This window comes from Papaver somniferum, chromosome 3, assembly GCF_003573695.1.
Source record: "Papaver somniferum cultivar HN1 chromosome 3, ASM357369v1, whole genome shotgun sequence".
NCBI lineage: Eukaryota > Viridiplantae > Streptophyta > Magnoliopsida > Ranunculales > Papaveraceae > Papaver > Papaver somniferum.
Genome location: NC_039360.1, coordinates 7,025,010 through 7,048,740, shown reverse-complemented (window position 1 = coordinate 7,048,740; position 23,731 = coordinate 7,025,010). Strand labels below are relative to the sequence as shown.

The 23,731-nt window shown below is 35.8% G+C and overlaps 3 pseudogenes; 1 reads left to right on the top strand and 2 right to left on the bottom strand.

The window, feature by feature from the left end:
• Window positions 1-379: 379 nt before the first annotated feature.
• On the bottom strand, window positions 380-11,549 carry LOC113360889 (annotated as a pseudogene).
• Window positions 11,550-11,836: 287 nt separating this feature from the next.
• On the top strand, window positions 11,837-15,663 carry LOC113358967 (annotated as a pseudogene).
• A 79-nt stretch (window positions 15,664-15,742) lies between these two features.
• Window positions 15,743-23,399, bottom strand: LOC113355243 (annotated as a pseudogene).
• Between the last annotated feature and the right edge of the window lie 332 nt (window positions 23,400-23,731).

Below are 23,731 nucleotides of genomic sequence, written 5' to 3'. Positions count from 1 at the left end.
GGCAGTTTAGGAAAGTGCAAAAAAGCGGGGACACTTTTTTTACCCTAATTCAAAACTGGGTCACTTTATCAAAATTCCCTTTGTACAATTGGGCGCGTTCGGATACACATACAGTCATAAAGAAGTTTCTCTTCGACTTCTGGAAGCAAAAAAGAAGTTAGTTTGGGTGAACAATTTGAGAATGACTTCCGAAAACAAAAAGAGTTAACTTTTTATGAAACAAAATGTTTTTGCTTATGACTTCTATTTCTGAAGAAGCAGAAGTCAGAAGCAGATTTACTTCCAAACATGCTAGTTTATGACTTTATTGATATTTGAAACTCTATTGGATCTTCTTGGCAAGCTCCTTAAAGAACACTTTTGATCATAGGATTGCTTACAGAAAACAAGAAATGGAAATGCAACATAGGATGGATTACTAACACCCAGCGTTTGTAGTCCAACGGTTAGGATAATTGCCTTCCAAGGAATAGACCCACCCGGGTAATCTTTGATATTTCATATAGACAAAATTTAAAGACTTCAATAAAAATCTCGGACTATCTACCGCCTTCTGTTACGTTTTAGTTGACGAAGCGTCCACTCAATGCGTTCTAGAACCGTTTTCCCACGATTTGTACAGCTCGTCTTGCTCCTCGGATTATTGGCTTTCAACATTACAATGCTCCTTTGTTTTTTTGCTGTAGACAAGAAGAACAATAAGAAATTAAGACTACTGTATATAAATCAGTCGATACCGAATATAAACAAGCAAACATAACAAACAAACAAACAAGCTTAGTAGTTACAGGGATTACCATTCCTTATGCTTTGATACCCAGCACACATCTTCTCGACAGCAGCTTCAAGCCTTGCTTCTGAAAAATCTATACTGGTTTCTTGTTTCTGATGGAATACTTGTGCCATGATTAGTTCCGTAAACCCTCTTTTCAGTACGTAGAATCTCTTCTCTGCTTCTTCTTTAATCCTAAGCTAGCTCTCAATTTCCTAATACTGTAGAAAAAAAAAGTATTGGCCTAGCTTTGGCTCTAGTCTTTATATACAGAGGCTAAAGATCACTTTTAGCAAGTCTGTATTCTGGAAACCGGATTCAGAATAGGAAACAGGCGTATTTTGGACATAACAGACTTTAGTTCTACCCTGCAAATCTAGCTGATGTCCCAAATTTAGCAAAACTTGTTTACTAAATTGGTAACTTCCAGGTCTTAACAAAGTCGAGAGAGGGAGACAGAGGCAGAGTAGACTGAATACAAATGATTTATCCGCCGGTACAATAATGGGAACCCGAAGTACATGAAAGTAGGAGTTGCAAGCAGTTGGGACATTAGCTTTATACAACCAGCTAAGTCTTTCTTATTTCACTAAATTACGACTTTATTCTTATTTGACATTATTGAAAAACTCCATTGACATTGTCGAGATAGACATCTTCTTGGCAGCTCCCTGGTAAGAAGTGTGATCATGCAGAATAGGGTATCTTCAGTCCCATCCTTTGGGCCATCCATGGCTTTTCCCAACTAGGATCAACAAATTGATGCATCAGGAACTGTTGTGTCTCTTCTTTCATCAATTCACGAGCCCAATTCACCCGCTTTGAGGGGCAACAACCAGGTCCGAAACACCTACACAAGTATCAGACATCAAAATTTGTCAAGAAGTTGATGCCAACATACTAAGCCAGAAAGTTTCATGCACCGAATTATTTCTCTGTCTTCCATTGATATTAGATGGTTTTGCTCTAGATCCACAACTTTAGTGTTAAGGCTTGCCTGAAATTAATGGCCTATGGCATTTCAATTGGGATTACTGGTTTATGGCACTTTAATTGGGATTTCGTCTGATAACAGATGACCAAATGGTGTCAGAGGGCACATACCCGCACTTTAATTTTAAGACTTATCTAAAAAGTAAAAAGTAATCCAGAAAATTGTGGTAAAGCAATATACAACAGTGGTATTACTTTCGTTAGAAGTTGAAAGAGTCTATAAATTGCAAGAAATAACAAGTCTAAGCACATATCCGCACACACAAAAGCAGCAGAGGAGTAGATGAACACAACTTTACAATGTCTAAAGGACATAATAATCGGCCTGGCCATCAGAAACTTGAAGATTACTAATGAGTCTTTGTTAACCAAATGGTTGTGGAGATATGGAGAGGAGGAGACTAGTTTGTGGAGGAAAGTTATTCTTGAGAAGTTTGGTGGGGTCGAAATGGCTTGGTTACCTAAAGATTCAAAGAGAACTTATGGATGGGGGTTATGGGGGGTATTTTTAATCATTTTGCTTTTCTTAAAAACGGGTCAAAAATTTCAATAGCAAGAAAAAACAAAACTAATTTTTGGGATGATGTATGGTATTGTGAGAAAACTCTTAAAGAGTTGTTTCCAAAACTCTGGAAAGTGAGTGAAAAAAAGGAAGCAACAGTTGAAGACATGTACCATGAAAATGGTAACGGACCGTGTTGGAACATTATCCTTGTAGAAGGCTTAAGGATCAGGAAATTCAAGAGGTAATGGAGTTTTCAAGACTTTTAGATGATCAAAGAGAGCTTGTGGCAGACGACGATAAACGGGAGTGGAGGTCCAATCCAAAAGGTACTTTTTCGGTTAGTTCTTGCTATGCTTGGCTCATGCATGATTAGGGACAAATTATACCTCCAAAATTTCCTTCTAAATACATTTGGAATAAGACAATTCTTCCTAAAATTAGTTTCTTGGTTTGGGCTGCTGCAAATAGAGCTGCTCCTACTCTGTCAATGTTGTCAAGAAGGGGCATGACATTAGTAAATAGCTGTGGGTTTTGTGATAACAAGAGTCAGTGGAGCACTTGTTTCTTCACCGTCCTTTTATTGGGCAGATTTGGAACCACTTCTTATAGCAGCTAGGTTTGGTTTGGAGGCACCCTAATACAGTCATCGAGTTCCTATGGAAATGGAAATTGAAGTTCTCGACTAAGCCACTTAATTTTATGAGATATTGTTTGCCGTTTGCGATTTGGTGGTCAATTTGGTTGGAAATAAATGATATCCTAATAGCGAAGAAACAAAGAAAAAAAACTTTAAGTTCTCTTATTTTAGATATCAAGTTGTTGTTACTTAGCTGGACTATCAATGTTGATCCGTTTAAGAATATTTAGCTTGATGATTTCGTTTTTGATTGGGTGAATTTGTTTAGGAAGTAGTTTGTTGTAAACTCTCTGTTCACCTCTCTTCTTATATCTTTGGAGGGTGTTATCTTAGCATTCTTTCTTATTTATTTCAATCTTGCCTTTTTTTAAAAAGGACACAATAATGATCCAAACAAGAGCTAACAATCTCTAGACATACGATTGACATCTTTGAGGGCGACAAACAAATCACAATGTATGGGAGAAGTTACAAATTTAGAGAGGGAGCTTCTGTTGGATATATGTAAAACAAAAAAACATTTTTTTTTTGGTAAAACTCATCTTTAACCTTAATAGAAAACATCTAACAAGATTTTCTAACTTTAATTAGTGACAAGCATATGAAACAATTCTCAGATACATCCATGGTTGAACGAAAGAAGAAATGCGTCCATCATAAATGGAACACTTACATCCATGAAGGTATTAAAAAGAATCATACCTGAGGAAAACGTAACCCGTGGGTTCGTCAGCAGATTTCCTACCTTGTGCTGTAATGTATCCTTGAGACTTGCAGTGAATATGGCAACGTAATATAAAACTAATAGAGGTGAAGGCAATTCAGAGATTGTTGGGATGAGAATGAGAAGAAAAGATACGAAATAAGATTTAAATTTAAGTTGTAGGAAGAAAAAAGAGAAGCTGATAAGCAATAAGCTTTGAAACAATTGTTGAATAATAATAATTGTGTCTGTAAACGAAAACAGGACTCGATATAAATAGACTTGAGTTAACCGACTAGAAAACTAAACAAAGAAATAAAGACTAACTTAAGAAACAGAGTTTAACTAAGAATAGAATTCTAAGAAAACTAAAAATAGGGAAAGGAAGTAATTAAGCTTGTTCTGCAAGAAACTGTGCATGATGTACGGCATCAGTCCCCCCTTCTTGATTTGAGCTCGTCCTGGAGATATCTGGAAGCAACAACACTTCATTATCTCCATGAAAATTGAAAAATTCTTGAACATTGAACACATTGGATATGTTCCTATTAGCTGGAAGATCTATGACATACGCATTGTCATTGATATGTTTCAAGACTTTAAATGAACCATATTTCTTCATTTTGGTTTTATTTTAAGTACCAACTGGAAAACTCTCCTTGCGTAAGTGAATCATATCCATTTCTCCCTCTTTAAACATCTTAAGTCGCTTGTGTTCATCTGCAGCTGCCTTATACTTAGCATTTGACTCCTCAAGTTTGTTCTTTACGTCATGATGAAGTTGTGAAGCTCGTTCAATCATTGCATCAGCTTTGGTATTTGAGTTCTGTAACTTAGGAAGCACCAAAACATGATTAATAACTTTAGAATATACAATCTCAAAAGGAGTCTTACCAGTAGGTCGATTCACAGAGGTATTAAAAGAAAATGCCATATGTGGAAGAAGAACATCCCATAGTTTGTTGTTGTTCATGCACTTGACTCGAATTAAATTTCCGAAAGATCGATTAACTACTTATGTCTGACCATCTGTCTGTGGATGAGAAGTAGTACTAAACTGTAATGCAGTTCCAAGTCGTATCCACAAAGATTTGGAAAAGTAACTCAAAGACTTTGTATCTCTATCATAGGTAATTGATTTTGGTACTCCATGAAGGCGAACAATCTCCTTATAGAATAAAGAAGCTACATTAGATGCATCCGTAGACTTCTTACAGGCAATAAAATGTGCCATTTTGGAATATCGATCAACCACCACCATGACTGAATCATTACCTTTAGCAGTACGAGGCAATCCCAAAATAAAATACATGCTTACATCTACCCAAGGTGCATCTGGAACTGGCAATGGAGTATATAATCCAGTATTTTGAATAGTACCTTTAGCTTGTTGGCAAACCATGCATCTTAAAACGTATTTATGAACATCACGCTTTAAAGAAGGCCAAAAATAACGGTCTTCTACAAGAGCAATATTCTTGTCACGGCCAAAATGTCCACCAAGTCCACTCCCATGAAGTTCTCTAATAAGATGAAGACGTAATGATCCCTGAGATATGCATGAGCGATTACCTTGAATAAAAATCCATCTTGAATAAGGAAATCATCTACACAATTAGTTGAAGAACCATATTTTTCCCATATGGATTTAAAATCTTCGTCCTCTGCATAAATGTCTTTAATATAATCAAATGAAAAGCTCTCATTACGAATGTATGCAAGTATATGAGCTCTCCTACTTAAAGCATCAACAACTTGATTTGTCTTCCAACTTTTATGCTTCACAGAAAATGTATATTTGTTGATTGTGGACATCTAACGATCATGCATTCTGTTAATCTTGGAAGATGTTTGTAAATACTTCAGGGCATGGTTATCAGTATTGACAACAAAGTCTTTATGAATTAAATAAGTATGTCATTGTTTCAAGGCTTGAACCAAAGAAAGTAATTCAAGTTCATAAATAGACCACTTCTTCTGAGTATCTGAATTCTTCTCACTGTGGAAAGCAACAGGGTGTCCTTCTTGGGATAATGCTGCGCCAATGCCAAGGATAGAAGCATCACAATCTATCTAAAATGGTTTAGAAAAGTCAGGTAAAGCCAGAACTGGAGATGTACATAACTTTTGTTTAAGAGACTAAAAACTCTTATCAGCCTCTTCAGTTCATCCAAACTTTGCTTGTTTGAGACACTAAGTAATAGGTGCAGCAATAGTACTGAAGTTTCTAATAAATCTTCTACAAAATGAAGCCAAACCATGAAAACTCTGAATATCCTGTATGGAAGTAGGAGTAGGCCATTCTTGAATAGCTTTAATCTTAAAAGGATCAACATGAATGCCTTTATCAGAAACCACATATCCCAAAAAAGTAACTTCAGATGACAACAAGTACACTTCTTTAGATTCACAAATAAAGTATTATCTTGTAACACTTTTGATAGATGAACCAGATGTTCTCTTGCACTAGGACTGAAAATTTATATGTCATCAAAATAAACAATAACAAATTGACCAAGAAAATGTTGTAGAACCTGATTCATAAGTCATATGAATGTACTTGGAGCATTTGATAATCCAAAAGGAATAACAAGCCACTCATAAATCCCTTATCTTGTTTTGAAAGCAGTCTTCCATTCATCTTCTTCACGAATACGAATTTGATGAAAACCACTTCTCGAATCCAACTTGGAAAAAATTATAGAACCAACTAACAAGTCAAGAATATCATCAATACGAGGAGTTGGAAATATGTAAGAAATAGTTATTCGTTTCAAAGCTCTACAATCAATACACATTCTCCATCCATTGTCCTTTTTTGGCACCAAAAATGCAGGACAATCACAAAGACTGTTGGTAAGTCTAATTAATCCTTTAGCCAATAAATCGTTGACTTGGCCTTGTAAAATTTCATGTTCATTTGGGCTTAGCCAATAATGTGCTTGATTTTGGAAGAGATGCACCAGGTATGAAGTCAATACCATGTTGAAGATTTCTTAATGGAGGTAATGTCACAGGTAACTCATCAGGAAATAAAGCATTAAACCGAGATAGTAATGGACGTACCTTCTCTGGAATGTCAATCATTGGTTTGTCTTCTTCATGAGAACTAAGAGTATGAGAAGTAAGTAAAGAACGAGCAATATTATCTACCAAAGCGCTAGTCTTTCCATCACTATGTTCTTGAATAGTCGAAGAATTCTTTGGAGGATATAATTTTTTTAACTTCCCTTGATGAGTAAAAGTATAAGTGTTATCGAAACAGTTGTGTACTGCTTTAATGTCATATTGCCAGGGTCTTCCAAGTAAAAGATGAGAATCATACATCTCAATGACATCACATAACACAGAATCTTCATATCCCGGAAAAGAAAAATTGACAACACATTGATGAGAAATTTTTTGAGTCGAAGAACCATTAACCCAACCAACTGTATATGGATTTGGATGTGGAGTAACGGCCAAACCAAGTTTTTTAACCACATGAGCAGCAACATAATTTTCCACACTACCCCTAATGATTATCATATCACATACCTTGCCTCCAGTGGTACATTTAGCTCTAAAAATACCGTGTCTTTGAGAAAGACATGGTTGACTGATTAAAAGTGGACGTACTATTCCCACCAAATGTTCACCATAAGCATCATGAATTTCAGTAGCTTCACCAGTATTATATTCATCATCCCAATCCTCATTGTCTTGAGATTCATCATTATGCTTGGTATTTCCAATAAAACCATTAAATTTTCGGCATTCAGCAGAAGTATGTCCATGTAATTGACATCTATTGCACATCTCTCCTCGAAATTTAGAGTACATATTTGTTGGTTTTGAAGGAGGAGGAAACTGTTGTTGGTTTCGGTTAGAAAAACGAATAGGTGTAGACTTGGGTGGATTTGGAAGAATATATGTACTCTCAGTAGGTTGTGGAAGAATAGGTGAAGTATTAGCAGGTAGAGGTGTTTGAGAATAAGTGAAATTAATGGGTGGTTGTGATTGATGCTAAGGTGTAGAAATATCTTCTTCATAATAACTATGACTTTGAGCTGAAGGAACAAAATTATCACGATAAGTGTTACCGTAAAATTGTTGTGGTCTATAATTGGAACCATAACGAGACTGACGAGGTTGAGGAAGTCTACAAGTACGCAAAAGACATTTCTCAATCTTGATGGCTTGTTGAATGGCTTCTACCATAGTGAACACAGATTGTGTCATGCTGTTTTGAATTACCCTGTGCAAACCCTCAATGAATCGTGCCACCAACTACTCCTCAGTTTCATGTATTTCATTGCGAGCAATGAAATTGTAAAACTCAGCAACATATTCCTCCACAGGTCGAGTTCCTTGATGACAATTCTGTATTTTTACAAAAATTTGTTGTTTGTAATCCAGAGGCAAAAAAATTTCTCGAATAAACTTACGCATGAGTGTTCAAGTACGTACTGGAGGTTTATTGTATTTGATTCTATCGTCACGTATATTTTCCCACCATGCAGCAGCGCCGCTTTTAAGTTTGTAAGCTACGAGTTTTACCTTTGATTATTCAGGGACATCCATAAACTGAAAAAAGGCCTCAACTTCATAAAGCCAATCCAAAAGTTATTTTATTCTGAAACTTCCATTGAAGGTTGGAATATCAGCCTTCAACTTATACTCTGGCAGAGAACTATAAGGGTTTGGTCCAGTTCAAAGGCGTCGTTCTTCAGTCCATCTCTGATGTTCTTTTTCTTCGACAGAATCATCATCATCACTGTCATGTTCTGAATTTGATTTTGGCTTTTTGGTTTCATGACTAACAACGTCCCTTTCCTTGTTCTTTTTCCTGTGCGAACTCTCTGGTATATCCTCTGTGTAAACAAAACCAAAAGTCCTTTTTGATGATTCAATAGTTGTTTCGAAGACTCAGCTCCGTGTCTTGGTTGAATACCAAGGAAATCCATCAATCCAGATATTAGGGCAGGAAGCTCCTCGAGCGTGGATAGTTTTCCATTAATAGTTTCAACAACAATAGAGAGAGTATCCACTTTTTGTTCCAAAGGATTAGCCATTGCAAAAAAAAAATGCTGAAAAATTTAGGGTTTGAGTTTGAGGTGCGGAAGCGTAGTAAATGGTCGAATCACAGATAAAAATCTAAGAAAATAGGTCTGAATACCAATTAATGTAGAACTAATAGAGGTGAAGGCAATTCAGATATTGCTGGGATGAGAATGAAAAGAAAAGATACGAAATAAGATTGAAATTTAAGTTGCAGGAAGAAAAAAGAGAAGCTGATAAGCAATAATCTTTGAAGCAATTGTTGAATAATAATAATTGTGTCTATAAACAAAAACAGGACTCGATATAAATAGACTTGAGTTAACCGACTAGAAAACTAAACAAAGAAATAAAGACTAACTTAAGAAACAAAGTTTAACTAAGAATAGAATTCTAAGAAAACTAAAAATAGGGAAAGGAAGCAATTAAGCTTGTTCTGCAAGGAAGTGTGCATGATGTACGGCATCACAATGTTCTAAAAGAGCAGTGCTATTTCCAAAGATGAAGTCCACACTTCCTTCAATGTATCAATCTTTCAAATAGTTTTTTCCATAATGTAAATACAAGGTATCCTGCACAAAAGCATACGGCAAAGAACACACTTACAAAGAGAACAAGAAAATATTCATGTCCTGTAAACCTACCCGATAAACCAAATTAGTAGTACTGAAAATATAGAGTTCCGTATCATGACTTCAAAAACAAAGCCGATATATGGTCCTATGGCACTGTATTGAGTTAGAGTTACTAATCTCAAGTCTCAACAACAAAGCTCTCAATTTGTTAATCAACGCCTAAATTGATCGTAATATCTCAATCCAATGTAAATTTGGCAGGAGAATCAAGATAATATTTATGTCCAAGCGAAAACATCAAATACATCCTTACAACATCTTATTTCATTACAACACCCAAAAATTGCATCACTTGGAAAACATTTGAAGTGCAATTGCAAGCAAGATAATGTCTCCATTGAAGAAATCAAATTACAGCTAATAATCGAAACAAGATACTAAGCAGACTCAATTGCAAGCAAGCTAATGTATTTATTGGAGGAATCAAATTATAAAGAATATAATCGAAGCAAAATCGAACAAAAAAACAAATAAAAGGTATACCTGCCATCCCAAAAATCTAAAATTGTAGAAACCACACCGTTCAGCAGTTACTCTAAGAGCTACAGCTTGTCCTGAACCCAATAAAAATAGTAAACATTTCAAAATTCACAATCAACACAACAAATATTTCCAGTATAATAACAACAAAAAGAAAAGATCCATTTTGGCTAAATTACAAAAATTCCAAAAATTCACTACATGAGGAGTATTATTCTCAAAGGTCACATTCTCAGCAATGGAATCTTCACCTTCCACAATCACACTATCACACCCAAAAGTTCCAGTTCCAATCAACCTTGAACCCTAATTTCAATTTCCCACAAAAACAAAAATTAACAAAACCAAGCATCTAAGAAAAGGGTTTGTTAACTAGTATAACCGTCTCCACGGTGGAACGGCCGACCGAAGAAGAATCTGAAGATGGGGTTGGTCTGCGACTACTTTTGCGCTGTTTAGGAAAAAGTGACATTTTCGCTCCGTTTCGAAAAAAGTGATACTTTCACCCCGTTTCAGAAAAAGTGGTATTTTCACCCGTTTCAGAAAAAGTGATACATTCGTCTCGTCTCAGAAAAAGTGATACTTTCTCCCCGTCTCAGAAAAAGTGATACTTTCGCCCCGTTTCAGAAAAAATGATACTTTCGCCCCGTTTCAGAAAAAGTAATACTTTTTTTGAAACGGGGCGAAAGTATCACTTTTCCCGAAACAAAGAGAAAATATCACTTTTCCTTAAACAGAGCGAAAGTATCACTTTTCCCTAAACAGAGAGAAAGTATCACTTTTCCCAAAACGGGACGAAAATATCACTTTTCCCGAAACTGAGTGAAAGTATCACTTTTCCTGAAGCGGAACGTGAAAGTATCACATTTTCTAAAATGGAAAATTAGTCGATCCATAAACAAAAATATGGTTCCATGATGCGTTATGCATTCATTGTGGCGGTTTGCATAATGATTATGCTTATGCATTCAATTTTTGAGAATTGTGCCTAAAATGAAAGTATCACTTTTCTTGAAACGGAGGGAGTGCATCGTTTTATTAGTTGCAACGGAAAATTAGTTGATGCATAAATCAAAATATGGCTACATGAAATTTTATGTATCCTTTGTGGTGGTTTGCATAATGGATATGCATTTAATTTTCTAAAATTGTGCCTAAAATGATAATTACCTCCGAATTTTTCTTAAAAACTCTAAATTTGATACTATTGTTTGTACCCATTGCATAGACTTTTTTATTACCTTTCTAACGAGATAAAATTTGTAAAATTTCAAGGCACGGATTTTTAGATATGTTATATTAAAGTTTGCTTTTCAATTATACCCTTAAAAAATAAGATATACCCTTAAAAAATAGGAGTTATAGAAATTAGACTAAAAAGGAGGGATAATTGTGTCAAGTGAAAAATACCAACCATGGACACCAAATCTAATCTTTTTGTGTCAATTGATCACTTACTATTTACAAAAAAAATGGCCACATAAAAGTCCTCCATTGCTTCGCTCGGTCGGCCCAATAAGGTAAAGCCTCGAAGGGATACATACCTGATGATGATTAATTTTGGTAGCGTTGTTATCACAAGTAAGAATTGTATCTTCACGGTGGGATGATGAAAAAGTAATGAAATTTTTGGTTTTTGGAATGTAAATAGGTTGTTTATAAATACCAGGTGATATCTGAATGATAATTCTGGCTGCATTCCTTAATGGAATACAATATACTGCTTCTTGTACTGTTTTGTTATCTCCACTCCCATCTTGTGATACTTTGATCACTCGTGCCATTTTCTTCTTCTTCTTCTCTGTAGATGATTATTCAATTCAGCTGGTTAAAGTTTCAGAGTTCTGTGTTCCGTCGGAGGAGCAATAACACGTGAATATAATTAGCGCGTAACTGATATCTATACATGATTTATAATTTTGTCTTCTATCTTATTTCGTCAATTTGGATTGATACTTGTTGGCCTCTAGCAACAAGGGCGGTAAATTCCTTGTCGGCAGGTCAGTTAGTCCCCAAAAAAAAAAAACGACTGGTCGGACACCGATGATGGCCGGGCCAAAGCAGCGGCTCGATGGATTTAGCCTGGGCAGCTGTTCTGGATCGGACAACATCAGTCGGGCGGGATGTACATGGAAGGGATGCATTGGGAAGCGGATTGGTGCGGAGATTTGAAGCGAGATGGAAAGCCGAATTGTCGGTATAGTTGGTTGAGCGAAGAGTGTTCCCCTTAACAACAAGGGCGCTGAGGCGGTCTGGCCACGCCGGCGGGACATCAAATATCTGCAGCACTCACGGTCTAAACGGTGCGGATTAGCTCTTCCCAAAACCACCCAACCCGATCGCATTAAGGGAACAAAGGGTAATCTTCACTTGTTGGCCTCTAGCAGCAACGGAGCCAGAAATGTGACTATGGGGGAGCAAAAATGGACTTAAATCCCACTTTTTAAAAAAGTTTAGGCTTGGAAGCTGTTGGGTGCTCTCAACTGGCTCTGTTACTGACTCACTCATTTTTGATATGCCGGTCAAAAATGAGTTGTTAGTTATAGTACTTTTTTAGCCGTTAGATCAAAAAATCAAATTAACCCCAAACTTTATAAGCAGTATATATATAGTTTGCTTCTGGCTAGGGCATCCCAAAACCGTGCCTTCCTCATCCCCAAACTTTATAAGCAGTATATATATAGTTTCCTTGTGGCTAGGGCATCCCAAAACCCTGCCTCCCTCATTTGTGTAGAAGGAAAGAAACCCTAAAACAAAAATACACCAGTTCACTCATTACCTGTGACGGAAACAACAAATGCATGGCTGAAGCAAGTGGTGGTTCAACTCCAGCATCACCACCACCAAAAAGCATTATGATTTCTCCTCTCAATATGTTGATTTTCAACATCTCAACCATCGGAGTTCACATCTAAATGGTTCTGTAATAAGCATCTCTGCTTGAACTGATTCTGAAAGAAGAGAAGATTATTTTATCTTTAAACCTATATACATCAGCTCTACTTCTCTGACCGCATATACATCAGCTCTGATTTTCCCTCCTAATCATCAAATGCAGATTCTAATGCAAGAACAGAAGATTATTTATCTAGACGTATGTGAAGCATTTAGGAGATCTGTGAGTCTATTTTACTTGTAATGGAATTATGAAAATAATTTGAATGTATGTTTATACTGAAATCTCCAAAATCTGAAGATTTTTTTCTTTTCTAGATAAAATAAAATGCTTCTAAATAAGTATGAAATAAAATGCTTAAGACTGGTTTACTTAATATTATCAAATAAAATGCTTCTAAATAATGCATTTTATTATTTTATTTTATTAAAAAACTTGTTGAATAAGTAAAAATTAAGTAAAAAATAACTTAGAGCTCGTTCGGTTGGGAGAATTAGAATCCTTGGAATCCAATTCCTAGGGAATGCGCCCAATTTCTTGAACCGAACGGTGCAAATGAACTCTACGTAATTGGGAATTTCAATTCCTAGGAATCCAATTCCCTCCAAAATGGTAGATTTCCATTGCATTGGTCCAATGATGCAATGAAATTGGATTCCGGAGTAATAACAAAGATAATTGAATTACCTTAACCGAACATGAATTTTTTGGATTGGAATCAAATTCCTGGGAATCCAATTCCAAGAATTGGATTACCCCATAATTAAATTCCTAGGATTTTAATTCTCCCAATCAAACGGGCTCTTAATTCATCAGAGAATTGTCTTGTTGTAGGGGTAGAGGTTATACACCATGTACTGAGTGTGGCATTGAAAGGTCTAAATTAGACTGTTCACATTGTAATGGAAAGGTATGTGCACATTTTCACATATTACATTTTCTTTTTTCTTCATTTTTTTTCATTATTTTTTTATTTTTATTTTATTTTATTTTTATTTTTTTGTGATTATTTTCTCATATGGGCTAGGAAGAAAATAGACAAATTGGTTATGTTCTTGATAGTTTAGATGCCAATAAGCAAGGACTTGCTAAACATCATTTGTTGTTGCGAGAATGTTCGAGTACTTGGTGCATGTGGTGGCTTAATCACCATAGATGCCAGGCATTTATCCTGACGGGGGTCCTTGAAGTTTAGCTGTTGAAGAGCATCAAACCTTTACTTATTAGAGAATGCGTGCATCATATTTGGTTTACATGTTCCAGGGTATAAAAACGTGTAGTAAATGCTTGGGAGATTGTAAAATCGACGAGCAACCATGGGAAAAAGCTCGCTCAATGTAAAATCGTTCAACCTTGTTTCCACTTCTTCTTAGTAGTAGATTGCATGCTGGTCAAATTGCCAGTTTTTGCATGGTCTGATGATTTTTGCAACCAATATTTTGCACCACAAATGAGTTGTGGCTATGAAATTTGAATTTTTCAAAGAGTGTCTCTGTGCAAGTTAGAGTATGCTCATCGTTGCCTGATGTTCGTTATGCAGATCTCCACTCAAAGTCAAGGAAGACGATGAGGTAGACTAAAGTTTGATGTCAGGAAAAAGTCCAAACGGATATACCATTCACCTTCTCCTGAAGTTGGATTGAAGATCAGCAGATCACTAAAAGTTAGTTTACAACTCAATCTCTCTTGCATATGCAAGTTGTCGTCTCAAGTTCTCTTTTTCCTTTGAAATGTGTTTTCTTTTCTGACTGCATATCCACTATTTGCTTGTCATTTCTCATATAATGATTGAGTTTGTTAGGAATCTATTCTCAGATTCATGTTCATCACATAGAATTGTAGTAGAACGTAGGTGTATTGGAAAAAAAAAAAGGTAAACGCCTAGTAGATATTTGTCAAGTCAACAGTTCTGAGTCCACAAGCTTTACTTGCATCTGCTTATTGCCACAGAATTTTTTTGATAATAGCATAGGCAGATTATGTGGAGAGACAATCATAAGTTTGATTTTCCTTATTTAGTTGGATGCATGCTTGCAGAATCTGAATGCTAAAACAGGATTATTTACTAAACGAATGAAGATTCTCCATCCCGATCCAAAGCTTCATGCTCAGAGAGTGGCTGCAATTAAGGTCTGGGATGCCAGAACATTTCTGATGCTTGCTGTTAAACCTTAACATCTGAACGTAATCTGGTTGAAGAACAATTACAGAACTTCATCGCATATGAATTACTAATTTTTTGCATTGTAGAAAGCTAAAGGGACTGCTGAAGCAAGGAAGAGGGCATCTGATTCTGTGAAAGCTTTCTTCCTTGATCCTGTAAATCGTCGCAAGAGAAGCATTGCAATGAAAGGTACTTCTTGCTTTCTTGTTTATGATCATTCATATGCGAGTACTGCAAATACTAAACCGAATTTTGTGCGATACAGTATGTTTTTTTCGGAACTTGCACTTGACTGTTGAGCTTAGTCAAAATCTTAGGTGCAAACTTTTGAATCCAAAACATAATGCATTTTGTTTCTCTTCTACATCTGTACTTTTGGGTTAAAAAGGTTGTTACAGACTTGTCTAGTAACTAATATAAATAAGCTCCAATTTTTGGCAGGCGTCAGATTTTACTGCAGTAACTGCGGAAGGGAAGACATTACTGTCCAGAACTTCTCAAGGATGGATCACTAGTTAGAAAATTCAAATGCGGGATTTGTGGAGAAAGAGGACATAACCGAAAAACTTGCTACAAGTTGAGGTCAAGTGAAATCAAGACAAGAAGTATTAAAGGTCTGCGAAATTGTCGAACCTGTGGTCGAAGTGGACATAATAGCAGGACATGCCGTACTGCTAATGGGGTTGAGGAAACAGTGAAACCAGTTGTTGAATCAAAGATAGGTTTAATATCTTCTGAAGGTAGTAATAGAAGGATTCACATCTGCAGCTTATGTCAGGGAAAAGGGCATAATATCAGAACATGTTCAAGCAGAAACAAAAATGTACTTGGAAACTGAATTTCTCTCAATTTGTAGAAGATGCACAAAGATTAGTCCGCTGACGATTTTGTTTTCCCTCAAACTTTAGCTATTTTACTTATTGGGGGGGTTGATAAAACTATCATAAAAGAACTGAGAACCAAATGCAATTTCATGTTTCCATCCAAAATGGTTCATCTGAATCAGAGGTACATGGAGAAAGTATAGAAGCTCTATACTGAAAAAATATTTTTTCTTTCAGATCTACCTACGGAAAGAAGGTTCTCTACAGACAATAACTATCAAATACATTTACAACCAATTTGAACAGTTTGGCTAATCTCAATGATTTTAATTCAGACTAGGAGACGCTTTTACAACTACTACATGGTGGATGTTGATGCAAGTGCGGCTTGAGCTACCTTGATGAAAACATCCTCCAAGGTGGTATCAGTCAGACCCCATGCATTGATCGTGAACCTCGACTTGGCATTTTCAACTGATCGGAAAACGTCTCCAATCCTTACATCTTTCTTAGGAATTTCAAACTTTTGGGTGCCGGACAGGTGGTAGATTTTGTTTGCATTTGAAGAGAGCTGACGTACCAAGTTCTCCACTTCATTATCTAGGCTCACAGATGTTGTCATTGTAAACACATATGATCCTCCATATCTGGCTTTTAGCTGGCATTTATAACAAATTTCCGGAATCGAAATTAGAAATTGTAAATCAATTGGGAGAAATTGTGATGATTTTTGTCAGCATCAACCCGAAGGATGACTTTCGACTAAAGAAGTTACTTTTATGGTAAGTTTCTTAGTTGTGTTTCTATTTGCGTTGAACCGGAAAAAAAATGTATTGAGTAAGGATGACTAAGAGTAAATAAACAGAGTAGATGAAGAAATGTAAGATAATCTTAAATTAAGATTCTTAATCTTACCTCTTTCGGATTTCCTATGCACTGCAAGCTTCCGTCTGCAAAGATTCCCAACCAGTCACATAGTGCTTCCGCCTCTTCCATTGAATGAGCTGAAACCATCAAGTACTTATCTTCAGCAATTTTATAGAAAACAGTAGTGGTAGTAAAATTAGTAAAACTCTTGGATTTAAGTTTAATTACTGGTAAGAATAATAGCCCGGTCTTTCTTTGCACGTTTCACGATATTCCACAACTGGTTTCTTGAAGCTGGATCCAGTCCCGTACTAGGTTCATCCATATAAACCACCTTTCACGAAGAAAACAAGACTAACATAAAAATACTAAATGATATGAAAACTGAAAACTGCATGAAGAGGTCAAAACAACCTAGCTTGAAAAATTCACTAATTAGTTACTCGTGTTCACTAAGAAGAATACCAAACCACGTGATTAGCCAAGACTTGAAACTAATAAATACAAGTTGCTGATCATTTTAAGTTCCCTGTCACACCATGAGCTTTTCATGATGAACAGCGCAAACCAAACAACAAATATTGCAAATAAGAACAGATGAAAATCAAAACCTTAGGATCACCAATCAACGAAATGGCAACACTAAGCCGCCTCTTCATCCCACCACTATAAGTTTGAGCTTGTTTATCGGCAACACCTCCATGAAATAGGTTAACACTCTTTAGAGATTCTTCCACTTCCTACAGTAATAGAATGAAAACAAAAGGAAGAAAGAACAAATCAAAATGTTTCCAAGATGATGGTAGGTAATGGTGCTAGTACAAGTAAATGGATAATAAGAAACGAAAAAGAGAGCCAACGATTTTGCTCACTAATAAAAAAACTTACCTCCGTTAAGGCTGAATTTTTGAGGTTCTTCAGTCTACCATAAAATAAAAGGTGCTCTCTAGCTGTTAGACATTCCCCGAGCAGGCTGTTGTTGTCCGTAAAGCAAAATCAATTGCTATCCTTTTTCACAGTGCTGGTAATACATAACACAAAGTGCCTCAACAAAGAAAATTAAGAAAAGGATGGTTGCATACTCATGTTGGGGGCACACACCCATGCTGGAATATATTTCGTCCATCTCAGTTGCTAAGTCCAATCCATTAACTAATGCCACGCCAGAGGTTGGTTTAGTGAGCCCAATCATCTGAGAGTCGAACCATTAATTGTTGTGAGGCTGTAAACAGACGGTAGTTCTATTTTTTTCTATGTTTGCAGGGGTACCGGAGAAGAATAAATGAAGCCTCTAAATGTTAACTTATCCACAATGCTGAAAACTCACCATACTAATGAAAGAGGTTTTACCAGCACCATTAGGACCGAGCATACCAAAACATTCCCCTCCCTCCAAAGCAAGAGACAACCCTCTTGCTGCTAATTTTTCAGGGTTACCATCTCTACTTGGATAAACTTTTTTGAGTGTATCACAGACGATGGAATGACTTGTATCATTTTTGAGCATTAACTCTTTTACCTTTTCCCTCTGCACAGAGTATAACATTAGCATAAGTAACAGAGGATAGAAGATAAAAGACAAGAAAACTTCTGGAGACAATGGGAATCCGATCTATAGGCCACAGCTTAAGCCAAAGAACTTAGATTTTGAGTCGATGCAAAATATTAGTCTATACTGCTAATATAGGTGGCTTTGAGTTACTATAAATCTGCACGCTAATAAATATCGATTCATGGATTTATCAACACATTCCAACCTTTTAGATCTTAGTGCATCAAGAATGAGCAATGTATGCACTGCTTGTGAAGGAACAGACTCACCTCTTGGGAAACATCAGGTTTTTCAATTTCAACATGAACGTTTGGATGCTGTGTCTGGGTTGTTGGTTGCTGATAAGAAGCCGGTCGATTTCTTTAGGAAAAACAGTGGATGCTTTCTAACACCACTACCTGCGGATACAACTTGATCCAAATAATACGCAACAATAAGCATTACAATCCACTCTACGATCATGAGAAGAAAGACTCCTCTCATCCCATCCTCACCATCATTCACATCCTTCCAACTCATTTTAATGAGATGACCTACATAAGATGTTCTTTGGGAGTAGTCTTGGAATTCATAAAGCCCACGATATAGAGAAAAGGCAGGACACGTCTCTAATATGACTATCCAACCTCCTATAACAACATAAGATCATTCGAATGTAGTTAGGGAATACCATAAGATGTAATAAGATGATTCTAGACCACATTAATGGAAGTATAAATTCCTAAGAAACAAGTGTAGTATACATTGTACAGTAAGGATGTACATGTATATAAGAGAATGCGAAGAAGAGAATATTAGTCATTTATTAGTTTACTAATTTCTCCCTCCTTCTGTTACTACCTAAATTAGATCAACTCACTTGAAAACGATGTGGATTCGACGAGACTCTTGAATACAAACGCTGCAATGAGTCCCGATCCAAATACATACATGTGCGCCATTACTGTGACACCAAATTCAAATATGTTATATAATACGAGGAATAGAATGTAAGGGGGGTGGAAGGGTACAGACCTGTAGCTGTTTTAACATTTGAAAATGCTGTCGCCAATAGAAAACCAAAAGAAATCTGTAGGTTTATGTATATGAAATAGAATGCAAATTGTACGCTCAGTTCAGTAAATTTGAAGATCGACATCCGTGAAAAGGAGATTATTGCTTTTTCAATCAGTGACATTCTTGAGCGCATAGGACGTGAATTAAAGCAACAAAATTCGAATGAAATGTGAAATTTCTTACCTATGAGATTACCGGATACCATAAGACATAACATGTAGGCAAAAGAAAGGATAAGAAAATATAAATATGTTATCATCCAGTAAGGACCATCTCCAAGTCCATGCATTTTCATCATCATCCTTAAATTTTGCTGCTTCTCATAAACCAGGGTTGTCACTATAACCTTCATCAAGAGGCACATTGTAACAAACACATAAATTAAAATTTTAACGAAATATTTACTAAATAAATAATCTAAGTTTAGCTTCTGATGGATGACCAACAAATTATTTGATGAGTATAGATATGTGTGAACCATGAACAACCAAATTGTCATACAAGTGCCCCAATTCGGGTAAGAGAACAATGCACAGTTGAGGCGCGTGAGTTCGTGTCGTACTATGCATTGGTGCAAAAGAGAATCAAAAACAGCAAAGTGCATTGCACGTGCAAGGCAAAGCTTTACCTAGAACTTTAATTCAAATCTTGGTGCTGGGAAAAATTATGACGACAATGGACATTTTACTACTAAATGAGTAGTAGATGAAATTTGTAATCATCTTGTGCATGTTACTTTCACATGTGATATGGTACCAAGGGATGCCAACTATAAGGAGGGATGCAGGACTGTTAATTTATTTTGCGAAGTATTATTATTCTTTGGTTAATTATTTTATTTCTTTGATGAGTGTTTTCTCCCGTCCTTCTGAATATTATTTAAGGGGATGTACTACTCTTAAAGCGAGGTTGTTATATGACCCATTCTCTTTGAGAACTTGTAACATTTCAGGAATAAGATTTTCATAATTACCTGTCTATATCAATAGGTTTTTTAAAACACAACTACAGCACTTGTAATGTAGAAAGTCAAGGTTAGACCTACTTACAGGAAAAAGCTGCAAGATGACCCATGTGAAGAAGAGTGGAAGAGAACCACCAATGAATGAATCCAATCCGCCTGCCAAGTCATTCTGAGGAGGCATGGGCATACCTTCCACAAAATCTAATAGCATCTTTATAAACGTGCCATTCAAGAATTTGAGATACGCATTGGAAGCCTATTAAACATGTAGAATATTATGAAGTAGTAAACCAGATACATATCATTCAGACACAGATACAGACACATATACAAAAGAAAAACAACAACAACCATTTGAGTAGACACATATGATAATATTAAAAAACAAAAACAAAAAACAAACAGTTAGCAGGAACAATGCATCATCAAGACATTTAGGGCAGACATTAATTGCAAAATGGCCCAAATATCAGAAAGAGCTAAGAGAAACATATCATGAAGTTTTAGTGCACATTGGCCCTTTTAGGAATTGTAGCAACATATCTTCAATTAGAAAGAAAGATTACAAACCATTTCCTTCTACAAAAACAAGTTTTCAAGAGGTTATTTTCCCAAAAATCACTACATAAAGTATGCACATTCACCTTGGAAGAGAAAACTTTGTATCGATTTTTTTTGAATAAATAAACACCCTGTAACCTTAACAAGTAATACAAGTAAAAGATTTCAAACAGCTAAATACTCTTTTAACAATCTAATGCACATAACTGCTAGTCTTTTAAATAGATAAAAGGCACTGCCAAGCTAGTAGTATATAAGCATACACATAAATACCAAGTCCTCAAGGAAGACATGGGTCTAATGGAAGAGGAACCAAGATATTTCCATTTGTACAAAGGAGTGTAGAAGATGCTACACCACTTGGCATGATTCTTGCATGCATGTATGCATGTACATGTATTTCAATGGGTTGAAGTAGAATGTGGTTCATACACAACTAGCTTAACCAAGTACTGAAAGTGTTAGGATTTGTATTATTGAAGGAAAAAAACAAATTAATGCAAATGAAACTAGCAGGGGGTGGGCGTGTTAACAAAAGAAATGAAAAAAAAAGACATTAGACAATGAGATGAATGAATGCATGAATTGAGATTAAAAGATAGAAAACATTTGTGAGATTGTGAATTGTGATGCTTACCATATTCACAGCACGTTGTATCGTAGAATGCTTGTCATATGTCGAGTTATACCAGATACTCAAATTGAAGTTAGTCTCATCGGTGTTTAAGAAATCATAAGCTGCAACAATAGTTCGATAGCTACACGTGACTCATATATACTAGAAGGATATTTAACGTTAAACAAAGAAACATATTTTAATTTTTAAGGCCTACCTCCAAGGATCTCGTTAGCTTCATTTTCTGAATTTCCTTCCGCATAGCCCTTAAAGAGCTCATCATTTACCAACAAAGTGCTATTTCGCCAAAGGCCTAAACCTGGAACACACGTTACCTCTGCTTCCAGTTCAAGAATAATAACAGTTAAGCATCATCATGCATAAATAACATCAATAAAATAAGAGATTGAGCAGAGATTAAGACAGTCAACCACTTCATAGTTCATAGTACTAATGACACGTATTAACACCGTATATAACTACAACTGAAACAATTAGATTCACATAAATGGTTGCACTATCTCAAGATTTTTGATAAAATAAAATATTCAGACTACGCAGGGCGGGTTAATCCATCTTTAAATGTAAAAGCATAACATTAGTAACCAAGACAGATCTACCACACTTAAATGAAAGCTTAACCTATTGTGGAATCGGGAACATCATGTCAAAGATATTTAAGCCACTATGCATTTCACAATTTACTAAGGTAAGCAAACACTTGAGAAAGTGAAATAAGGTGATAAAAACAAAAAGGAGCAGTAGATCTCGGATACAATAAGCCTACCTGCTGTATCATTAACAGACGCCGTTTGGAGAAGAATAAGAACTTTAGCTTTATGTTTGCACTGGGGTTTAACTACTTCGTACTTTGAAATCATCTTTTTGACAGCTCTTATGTAACTAGGTATATGTTCCCGTTCCCCCTGCCAGTTACAAAAATCAACATGATGATCGTAGTCAATAAACCCAACATTAAAATCTTTGAAACCAATAAATTTCAGTCTTGCTGCCTAATTAATTTGAATCCAATAAATCATTTATTTTCTCAACCCACAGCTTTCATCCTAACGATAAAGAGAATGAGAGAGAAAAACTAACCAGGAGAAGATCATTTGTATCAATAGGAGTTGAAGAATTCAAGGAAACTTGCCTCTGAAAGTTTGCAAAATCGACGTAAATTACAAAGTCAGTTTCAATTCTAATGAATGAAGTTAATACTAATATTAAAAAGCTAAAAAGTTGTCCTATGCATTTTGAATCTAATATAATCATTTCTATTGAATCAAATCGATATGTTACCGTAACGATGAAACAAATTAAAAACCAAAATAAGACTAACCCGCGGAGAAAAGCTCAAATGTGCACTATTGAATAGGTTCTTTATGACACCTGATAACACATTAGATTAGTAATACAAACAAATAGATATATATCCTTAAAAGAAAAAACAAAAACTGTAATAAAGAGGAGTGCTTGAGATATACTTTTCCCAAGAGATTCATTCTTCCCTGTAACAAGTATTGTTACTGGACAGGAACCTGTTGCTTTACATGATTTATCAGGCAAGTCTTGATATGGAATAAACCCGGTTCTCACTGCACGAGCTTCAGGAAGAGGTATTTGCAAAAATGCAGGGATCTTTTCAGGTGTTAGTACAGCGTCAGAAGTACCGAGAACTATCGACATCGGATTATCCTTGCCATCCGCATGAACGTTTCTCAATTTTGAGGCTACGAATTGCGCCACCAAAATCCCAGCACATAGAAGAACAGGGAATAGAATAAGCCTAATATTTTCCAAGATTTCTTTGCTGCAAAGCCAATCAAAATTACAAAATCCTAAGAAAATCAGAAATTAATGGGAAAAAAAAATGCAAAATTGATATTGATCCTTTCAGAATAATATTCCTGTGTTATTTACCTGAAATGCAATGTTTTTCAGAAACAAAGCATTGGCTTGGGTTCCAAAACTTGATTTCCCCATTTTCTTCAGAAGCTTTCAAAAGCTATGTACAAGAAAGTAACCTAGATATATAGGTCATAAATACACGTTTTTAATTAAATTTCGAAAATACAGTTACTATGTATCCTTGGTGATATCGATTTCCAGATTATAAACAACAAATCTCCACTATTTCTCCTATTCATTTAAAGCAGAGAACAGGTGATTTCGTTTCAAATTCCACCAGTTATTTGGCTTGAAATAGGTAGAACTAAAAATAGATAAAAAAGCAATTAGAACTTATGGCGGTTTCCTTTTTTTCCAAAAACGAATGAAAAACAAAAACAAAAAAGTCTAAAAACTTCAGCACCTCTTAATATCCCTATGTCTGAAAAACTCCATCATTTCTGAGAGTTTTCTATACATCGATTATAGCAACAAATTCCGTTTCTTTCCACTTACTCATTTGTCAAGTAAAGAAGCCCACCACATTTCTTTTAACAGGAATTTCTTCGAACAAAT